General features: G+C 48.4%; 1 pseudogene; it reads right to left on the bottom strand.

Annotated features, from left to right (window-relative positions):
* Positions 1–8,394: 8,394 nt before the first annotated feature.
* Positions 8,395–9,179, bottom strand: LOC126007145 (beta-defensin 104A-like; annotated as a pseudogene).
* Positions 9,180–10,715: the final 1,536 nt, after the last annotated feature.

Raw genomic sequence — 10,715 nt, 5'->3', positions numbered from 1 at the left:
AGAAGGGGCAGAGATGAGCCAATGTAGGAATTAAGTCTTGTGTTCCCCGCTGGGTAGGGATGGAGGGAGATGCTCATAGATCTGGGGCTGACAAAAGACCCTATGCACAGGTAGGTTCTGTGCAGCAGGTGTGGGATGGGGCAGGCACACCTGGTGCTCGTGCCTCACCTGTGGAGTCACAGGAACAATGGGAGGAGGAGGGAGCATCTTTATTATGTATGTAAACATTTCAATGGGATAATTATGTTACTGACCCTACCCTGATCGGTGATTGTGCCCTACCCTAGGGTGTGACCTGGCATCCTGCTCCCACCCTAGGGTGGTACTTGGTTCTGCTTTCACCATTGGGTGGTACCTGTTCCCACCATTGGGTGGTACCTGATTCTGGGGTATAAAAGCAAGGGTCTGTGGAAGGCAAGGGCTTTTTTCCTGGGGCTGATTCTGGGGCCTTGGCTTCAGCCTCTTCCACGGAATAAAAGCTGTTTTCTTCAGAAGACTGACTACCTGTTAGCTTTCTTCCCGCTGCATTCACCTCAAAACCGCCAGCTGAACAGGGTAACAGATGCATGGTCCGAGCTGGAGGAGAAAGGCCCCATCCTCCATCCCTCCATCAGTCAACCCCATCAAGGGCAGTGTTGCAACACATCTTGATGTCCCCACATGAAGCCAGTACATCTGCAGTGGGATATCGAGCCAGTTAAGAGTAGATGGGGCCAACACTTTGTTGGCCCACTAGTAAGTGAGGCAGTCATGTAGCCTGTTGGTTGAAGCCTCTGGTTCTTAGGTAGTGCCCAGGGAAGCTAAAAAAACTGAACCATGCTGGTGTCCAGAGGAAGGTTCACAGGAACCACAAAAGGACCAAAGTACCTTCACTCCTTTCACTTTTCATGGTTCTGGGGACTGAGCCCAGGTCCTTGCATGTGAGGGCAAGTTTTTTACTAGCACCGAATTATATCGTGGCCAACCTTGAGTCTTTCTTTCAACCAAACTTTCCCATCCTCTTAGGAAAGCTAGAAGCAGGAAGAGAGGGGTGGGTGAGTCTGGAAAATGTGGTATCAAAGGCTTTGGGTCCTAACAACATTAGAAGAAAATATATAAAAATATATAGATCTGTGGGTTGGAAGGCAAGAGAAATGAGTAAGGACAGGAAATGTACCACGAGCAGGTAGACATGAGCTGAACTAGTAGGAGAATCCAAAGAGGAAGAACCAGGCAAAGGAAAATGTATTGGCAAATGGAAGCAGAGTGAGCAACAGAGGAGACGTAGACACAGGAAAGGGACAGACAGGGCAAGAAGCAGGCCCTGAATCTCATTGGACGAGGATGATAGATGAAGACTAGATAGTGGGCCATGTGTCAGCTGCTTTCAAAGAGCCCAGAGGAGGTTGAATTAAGACCATGGAGGCAGACATCACGATGTCACTGAGAACCAGGAAGAGCAATTTCATAGGAGGGAGTTTCATAGGAACTCAGGAGGCCCTGAGTTCCAATCAGACACCACTGGCTGGGGCACGAGGGTCACCTCGCATGATCGGGAGTTGCTTTTGTGATAATTGAGCACTGCCAGGCCCAAGTAGCGCTGCGGATCCCTTCCCAGAAGTTACAGTGACAGAAACTCTGTCACAACAGAGTAGGAAGAGACATATTGGTTGGTATACATTGAAGTATGAAAGAGGAAGAGAATATGGAGGCAGAGAGTCTAGTATTTATTTTAAAACCTTGGAAATATATCAGAAAGTAAAACTTAGAATGTAAAAAATATATTAGATTTTTACCAGAAACCAAGTTGAACTATTAAAATCTATTTCATGCTAAATTTCTTTTTTTTTTTTTTTTTGGTTTTTGGGCCACACCCAGTAACGCTCAGGAGTTACTCCTGGCTATGCGCTCAGAAGTTGCTCCTGGCTTGGGGGACCATATGGGACACCGGGGGATCGAACCGAGGTCCGTCCAAGGCTAGCGCAGGCAAGGCAGGCACCTTACCTTTAGCGCCACCGCCCGGCCCCCATGCTAAATTTCTTAAAAAATTTCTGCATTAAATATTCCCAGATTACAGGGCCAGAGAATCATAGTACTTTGGTACTATGGGTGGGTGGCGCTGCCTTGCACATGGCCAACGTGTGCTCAATCCCCGGCATCCCATGTGATTTCCCATGCCCTTCTAGGAATGATCCCTGAGTACTGCTGGGTGAAGTCCCTAAACCAAACAAAACTCCCAGATTATTTTATTCATGTCAGTTTCCCTACAAATAATTTTCTCCAATTTGCTAAACTGTATCTTAAAATAATTCTTGTGGTTTTTTCCAGACTATTTTCTGCTGAAGATTCCTTCACTCTCAGACTACCTCTTTTGTGTTAACCTCACCATGGACTATGAAATGTGGTGACAGAAACATTTGTTTTATTCTGATGGTGTTTTGACAGTTTGAGTCCTCCCATGTGCCACAAATGTTCAGGATGGCTCATGATTCTTCACCACTATGAATTATTATTATTATTATTATTATTATTTTGGTTTTTGGGTCACATCGGCAGTGCTCAGTGGTTACTCCTGGCTCTATGCTCAGAAATCGCCCCTGGCAGGCACAGGGGACCATATGGGATGCCAGGATTCGAACCACCGTTGTTCTGTATGAAAGGCAAATGCCTTACCTCCATGCTATCTCTTTGGCCCCTCACTATGAATTATTTGGTCTTTCATCTCATTACCCTGTTCCATCCTCCTGCAGGTTTCTTCGGCATGTAGCTGACTGATCACAGATTCAGTGGTCAGATCAGGGGGAGTGAGCTCGTGTTCTTGAACTCTGAACTGTGATTGAAAATATTTTCATGACACAAAACTGAGATGCGTTGGCATGTATCAACCATAGGTTCATTGCTGAGGAAGCTGAGGGTCATTATTTCTATGTATTTTCTTTCTCACCACTGACTTGGACGCCAGCTGAGAGGTTCCCGATGTTGATGGATGAGAATGGCTGAGAACCTTCTGTGGATGCCACTGTCTCTCCACGGCGAGTCCATGGGCACATTTCCACAAGACGATGGGCCTATTTCAAGTCTCTTTGGCATCTGTGGCACTTACCAGGCCATGCTGGTGACCATGCCTGTCAGAGCATGGTCTGACATGCTGAGCTGAGGTGTCTGCGAGTTCTTTGGCCCTATGGATGCTTTTGTGCCTCCTCAGGGAGGAATACTGGCTAAAGGTCTTCCTGCAGCACCTGCATGTAGTGGGCCTCTTGTCCCTGTGGGGTCTCTTGAGCCATTGGAAGGCTGAACACTTGCTGAAGGCTTTCCCGAATGTGTGACACCGAAAGAGCCAAACCCCCATGTAGGCCTAATGGTGCCGCTGGAGGCCTGAGCAGCGGCTGAAGGCTCTTGCATACAGGGTGCACTCCCACGACTGGCCTTGACTGTGAGTCTACCTTTGTGGCCTGAGATCCAATGGCTGACTGTGGGCACAGGATGTGTGTCCTTTGTGTGATGAAAGATGCTGAGCCACTGGGGAATCATGATGGAAGACTTTGTCCCAGTCACTGCTCTCCAAGCGCCCTGCCAAAGCGTGGCAGATCAGCCTCTGAGGAGGGCAGGAAAGTATATGAGCGCTTTCCCCCAGATATGCAGGCATCCTTCTCTTTTCTACATGGGAACTGGGAACTAGTCCAATAGTTCCTGATTAAAGCACCTCCAGTGCTCCAGTACATACATGTTACTTTGATGCATACACACGTCTATCTTTTACACCCCAGTGCAGAGTTTAGAGATTGCCTTTTTGAAAATTTAAACGTTTTAAAGACTTGCTTAGCCAGAAGAATAACAGTTGGGCAACTGTTCTTTCAGTAAGACTTCAGCTAACGGGGTAAGTATAGGCTCATTTCTTCATTCAATTCAAACTATTTCCCCCCCTTTTTGTTTTTGTTTTGGGTCATACCTGGCAGCGCTCAGGGGTTACTCCTGGCTCTATGCTCAGAAATCGCTCCTGGCAGGCACGGAGGACCATATGGGATGCCAGGAATCGAACTGTCTGTCCTGGATCAATTGTGTAAAAGGCAAACGCCCTACCGCTGTGCTATCTCTCCAGCCTAAACTATGCCCTTTTAAAAAAAAATCAGAATCAATAATACTAGTTTGATGCAAGTGAGGCAATTTTATTGAAATTCTGATCTCAAGTCTTTCGCTTGGGAGCCGGAGAGATAGCATGGAAGTAAGACATTTGCCCTGCATGCAGAAGGATGGTGTGGTTCAAATCCCGGTATCCCATATAGTCCTCCGAGCCTGCCAGGAGCGATTTCTGAGCATAGAGCCAGGACTAACCCCTGAGCGCTGCCGGATGTGATCCAAAAAACCAAAAAAAAAAAAAAAAAAAAAAAAAAGAGTCTTTCACTTGGCTGGTCAGAGTCAAGATTCAAGGCACTAACTTACCACTGGCAAGTCTGTAGATGTCTTCTTCCTGGTAATATGTAGTATGGCTGTAATCTCTTGCTCTTCTAGAGCATTTCCCCTAAAATTAACATGGAAAAATGCAAACATTTACAGTGTCGTGTGTGTGTGTGTGTGTGTGTGTGTGTGTGTGTGTATGTATGTAAAATGTTGGAAAGCACCAGGAACCATGACCATGTTTTATTAAAAACAAAACTGGCAACAAAGTGGGAAATATGTGAAATAGAATATTTTAGAAATGTACCCTAGAGCACTGAATATGTAAAAGACTGAAATGTGAAAATATTAGAATCAAGACTAGCTGAAGAGAAGGTCAAGTAAGGGAAAATTTTAAAGGTTGGTCACATGAAGAGTTACATCAAAGTTTGAGTTGAGGAAGTATATCAGTTTCTCTAAAGTCAAAGGCAATAGCAGAATAGCGATAGCACAATGAGGAGGGCATTTATCTTGCACGTGGTCAACCTGGGTTCAATCCCTGGCAACCCATAGGCTTCCCCATAGCCTGCCAGGAGTCATTTCTGAGCATAGAGCCAGCAGTAACTCCTGGACAGTTCTGGCATGGACCAAAAAATCAAACAAAAACCTCAAAACAAAACACAGACCGCCAAAGTTCCGGGCCAGGGCAACGGTCACTTGCACTTGCAGAGGCTGAGGCCAAGCTCTGTGAGGGCACAGGATGGGAGGTAAGCTCCATCCTGCACCCCAAGTCCCGGCCAGGTAAGCAGAGGAAGCAAGTAGCAACAATCCTTATCAACACCCTGACTCAAAGGCACGAAATGGTGTGTGGCCTCTACCACCGTATTTGCCGGCGTATAAAACGACTAGGCGTATAAGACGACCCCCTAATTTTGCAGTTAAAACATAGGTTTAACCCTATATTCGCTGTATCAGACAGAACGTTCCTGTGCTGCAACTGTATGTACCACAGTGAGCCAATCACAACAAACAAAGGTTATACTGTAATAGACTTCCTCTCTGACTCTGGTCAATCTGAGCAGGCTTTTTACAGTGTAGGTTCAGAACATTGTCTAATTTGCATGCATAAAAAGCCTGCTTGGATTGGCTGAGTTAGAGAGGCGGTCCGAGCAGCTGTGCAGTGATTGGTGCAGGATCCAGTTGGAAAATTCGTTTTGTGGCAATATTCAGACAATTTTCGTTTAGCGGCATATTGAAACATTTTTTGGGATATACTCGGCGTATAAGACGACCCCCCCCGATTTCGGTTGACTTTTTTTTTTGTTTCAAAAGCCGTCTTATACGCCAGAAAATATGGTAAGTCCCTAAGGCACAGGGTCCTGGCCCCGCCGCCGCTGTGTCCCCAAATCACACCCATGTCATAAATTACTGACCCCCAAGTATTATTTCCAACACACAGAAGGCTCTGGGAAGCCACCGGGATCTTATCATCAGAAACAATATCATTTTATAGGGGGTGCCAGTTGGAAATTAAAAAGTAATTTTGGGTTCAAACAATTTTGGGGTTCAAAGCAATTTTAGTGCAAATTCCCCTCCTCAGGGACGCCTTAGGGACACCCAACCTCACCCTAACCCTCAGTGCATCTTCCCGAGTCTTTGTAAACGGCCCAGCGAGCACCCCGGGTTTAGACTCCATTCGCACAACTGTTGGCGCCTGCAGGGTGGAACGAAGATGCACCGTGCCCAGCACGCACCCACTTCCGCCAGATGAAACAGAAGGACCTGATGAAACAGACCCTATCTGCTGCTTAGGTAGCGTCTGTTCCCAATAACAAGGGCTTCTGCTAGGACTGTGTTCCCACATCCTCGAAGTAAACCAGGCTTCCAACCATACAGGGCTCCTTACCTTATTCTAAGGCAGGGGTCTCAAACTCAATTTACCTGGGGACCGCAGGAGGCAAAGTTGGGGTGATCCTTGGGTGCAAAGTCAGTAGTAAGCCTTGAACATTGGGGGGCGTGACCCAAACAACTAAAACAAAACAAAACAAAAAAAGATTCCTCTAGGGCAGGGCCACAAAATGTTGTACGGAGGGCGGCAAATGGCTCGAAGGCCTCGAGTTTGAGATTCCTGTTCTAAGGTCATTCTGTGCACATAGAATGTGTCCAGGGGGATTCAGTGTCCAGGGGAACCCAGTGAAGTCCAGTGGGCACTTAGCATCAAAGACCAGGAGTTCCAACTCTAGTGGGGTCTTAAACATAATCTGAAGGGCTTAATTACTGGGCCTGTGAAACATTCCCATAAACAAAGTCGCTCCTAGTCCTGTGCTGTCCGTCACCCCACTGGCTCAAAATGTGATGTCTCCTGTGCTCATGGTGATATGAGTGGAGACTGCAGGGGAAACAGCTCCCACAGTGCAGCTACTGGGATGACGTGGGACCCAAGGCTGTGAGAGAAGCACCCCCTGTGTCTCTCCCTTGCCCCCACTTCATAATATCACAGCAGGAGGCCTCTTAGGAGGGTCCTCATGCCCGCTGTGGTCAAGGGGTTTTCCTCAGCTCTCACAGTCGGGGCCAGGCTCTTACAGATGGGCTAGAATGTATCAACCCATGGGCATCAGGGCTTTGCAGACATAGGACAGTTCTGTTTGGTTTTGACAAGCAGACTAGAGACAGGGTCCTCGAGACCTGGATTGGTTCCTAAGTTCTACCAAGGAGGTACTGGTGGCCCTTGGTAAGGTCACAACAGCACCATGGTAATTGTGTCTAATTCATTTATACATGCTTGCAGATGTTGACTTTGCTCTGAATCCTCTTATGCCAAGTATGCTCAGATGAAGAAATGTGGCATCTTGAGGATTCTCAGACATAACCCAGGAATGGAACTTTGCAAGGGCTGGGACAATTAGATCCAGCCAATGCTAGTGGGAAAGTGGGAGTTGAAGGTATGTGCGTGGGGGTGGGGTGGGGGTCGGGGGAGGGGAGTGGTAGTTGGGTGCATCCTGTACTTCACTTGCACATGAGCACCCCCTGGTGGCAAGAACACAATTGTCAGGAGCCCTGGTCTACCTGAAGGGTAGTAGTTTAGGGGCTCCTCATGTCCTTAGCTAGATTTTCCCTGGGAGGTTGGAAATCTATGATTCTGTTTTCATTGTGTTGCTCTGTTCTCATTAGCTGTGTTACTTGGATAAAGAGAAGCTTTTCCTACTAAGCTATTCGCTCACCTAGACAAGCAGTTTGGAGGGAAGGAAAGTTTGTGTTTTTATTACTCTCCCTCATGACAGCTTTCCAGGATGCTGAGTGAACAGGTGAGTCTGGATGCAGCCCAGACTCCGGGCAAACCAGCTCTCTGCTGCCATCTGCTGGCTCTGACCCACCAACACTGGGGTAAACACCTTCCATCAGCATCATTTCTTTCTGTCCCAGAGTTCTGTTTTCAAAGACAGCATGTGCCAAACAAATTGCACTTCGTCTCTATTTATTGTTCAGTTAACAAAGGGCCTAACAAAGTTTACAACAAAGAAAACCAAATGTTTCCAGATTAACGATCAGCATCCTAGCTCTTTCTCACCCACCCACCTACCCACCCACCCACCCCACTCCTCCGTCCTGATTTCACTTTGTTGAAGTTGATCGAGAATGTTATTTATTGTTTAAAAGAGCTGGAAGTCTTAGCCCAGGCTGTGGCCCTGCCACTCACACATAAGGAAGGTTGCTTGCTGCTTCGAAAGCTGGGATCTGGACAGATTGAATGAGAGGGGCCCTGAGGTCTAGGCGGATTGGAGGAGGTTGGGGTCTGAGCAGAAGGTTCTGGGATCTGGACAGGGAGCTCTGGGGTCTGGAAAGGGGGCTCTGGATTCTGGGAGTCTGGGTATGAGCTCCAGTGCTGCTGCAGCCTCTTGTGGACAGGAGTGCTTCGCATCTTGACTATGGCCTTGAGGCTCCAGGGGGTAGGCCCCAGCTCAGGGCATCCAGAGCTGGACCCTGGGGTGAGTCATGGCCACACTCAGCGCCTGGACCCCCGCTTTCGTGCTTGACGAGACATCAGGTAGAATTCCACATTCTCAAGCAGCACATGTTGACGTTGGGGCATATCCCAATTCATGACTCGCCCTTCTTGCATCTCACGCGGCACAAGGCAGTCCCATAGCCACAGATCCTATTTATCTCCAGGGTGCTTCTCACTAAACCAAAGAGGCAGCACCAGCATAAGGCCTTAGGACAGCAGTTCCTACTTTGGGGAATTGAGGGGTATAGACATGAGAGAGGCCCCCAACTCACAGTCCCTTCCCTCCTTTTTTATTTTAGCTTTTGAGCCAAACCTGGTGGTGCTCAGGGGGTGCTCAGGATCAAAACCAGGTTGGCCACGTGCATGCTGTGCCATCACTCTGACGCCCCTGCCGCCTTTCCTAGTTACCTCTCCTGACCCATACGTGCCTGGTCAGAACGAGCCTGGCTACAGGCTCCTTCCTGCCTTCTGCCAGGCTAGGGGCCATGTCCACTCTCCTTCCCCATCTCGTCCCGGCTCTTCCTGTCCTCTGCAAGTCTCTGTGCATCCATATGTGGAAGCCCTTCTAGGGAATATCTGGCAGTCTCCTAGCAGTGTTGGTGGCCCTGAGGATTCAACAATACAAGCCCCAATATTGGAGGTAGCTAACCCCTGTGATGGTGGGTCTGGAAGCAGGGATGGAACGACCAGACCCACGCTGTGTCAGACATATGCTCAGAACCATGTCTTCACTCTGCCCTCCTCAGGGATACCCAATCTGGGGGCATTTACCTGTGGGGTCTTGGAGGAACAGCAGAATGGTTGACAGCAGGAAGCCCATGGTGTCCAGCAGATGGGAGGGAAACCGGCCTCCTGGGGCTGGCAGGCACAAACATACCCACTGGGCATTTTTAGGACACAGGGAGTTCTTACGCAGGAGGTGGTTTCTGAGCACCAACCAGCTTTTTGTGCCCTGAAAGTCTCTATCAGCTCCTGTGCCTGACCTAGAGCAGGAAGAGCTGGTCTAGGGGCTGGCCCTGCCACTCAGGAGGAGACTACACAGCTCTGTCTCACTCCAGTGGCCTGACCCTCTCCCCCACTCCCAACTTCAGCCTGAACTGCATGTTTAGGACAGCACAGCTCAGTAGCTGCTAGGTCCTGGAGCAAGGCAGAAATGGACCTTAGGTAAAGGGAAGGGAAGAGAGAGAGTGGGCCCAGCTCTGTGTGTGTTTCTGCTGCAGGAGCCTACAGGATGCATAGAGCTGGGTGCTGGTGAATAGGAAGGGAAAGGCAGCTCAGCTGGGGGCATAGGCTCCTTCGTGCCCGTGAACAACAGGGCTGAGGGGAGGCCAGTGCAGCCCTGTGGGCAGTGCAGCCCTGTGGGCAGCTGTGTAGAACTAGCACAGCTCCAGAACTCCCCAGTGTCCTACTTCATCACGAGTGACACTGAGGCCCCATCTGTATGTGCTCAGTGGTTACTCTTCTCTGAGTCATGCTTGACAAAGAACCGGCATCCTTGGGAATGCCTGCTTCTGGAATTAAAAAAAAAAAAACAGTAGCAGTTGGAAACTTCCTCAGATAAAACCAAGAAACATTTTAATCAGGAGGAGCTCATTAGTAACAGAGCTTTAAGAAAATTTTCACAAAGCAAAAAAGCTGGCCCCTCTGCATTTATTATTAATATCACACTGTACCTCCCACCTGCCATTTAGCACAGCAGGTGAGCCAGGCCAGTGAGAATGAGAGATAGGTTTGCTGGTTAGAAATCTGCCCATTTAAACCCTCTTGGAAGAAATTTCAGATGCATCTGGATCAATCCATGCCAACCAACTACAGAAAGACAAGCCAGTATCTCCACCCATGTGAAACAAGCACTCAGCAGAGAGAAGATGGTTTTTGACATTTATTGAAGGGTGTCTAATGGAAGAGTCCAGTTTGCAGTGTGGGGGTGAGGTGTTGGGCTGCATAGTGGGTGCCTCCATAATACCACTCTCTATTGCCCCTTCTCACATGGATGGGTTACCAGGCAACACAGCTTAAAATTTTTGCAGAAGGCGACGATCTCTTCATTTTTCTGACAGAAATCTGTGCATTGACCCTTCATCCTGGAACACTTCTCGTTGAAAAATTCGCTCCTGACTGCACAAGGAAAGGAGTCTCTTAGGGTCATTTTACACTCAAGATGACCCAGTTCCTGGCTCAACTTGGAGCTCAAGAAGACTTCCCCAGTGCATGTCCCTCCCTCCAACAGAGAGACCATAGGGGTGTGAATCCATGAGAGGCAGGGCAAGGTGTCCCTCAAAAATACTAGTTTAGAGATGGATAAAACATCAGAGGTTTGGTGCTCCTGTGACTGTACAACCAAAAACCATGCCCC

This window comes from Suncus etruscus, chromosome 4 (assembly GCF_024139225.1).
Source record: "Suncus etruscus isolate mSunEtr1 chromosome 4, mSunEtr1.pri.cur, whole genome shotgun sequence".
Classification (NCBI taxonomy): domain Eukaryota; kingdom Metazoa; phylum Chordata; class Mammalia; order Eulipotyphla; family Soricidae; genus Suncus; species Suncus etruscus.
The sequence above is the reverse complement of the archived record's forward strand: the minus strand, read 5'-3'. Positions and strand labels throughout refer to the sequence as shown.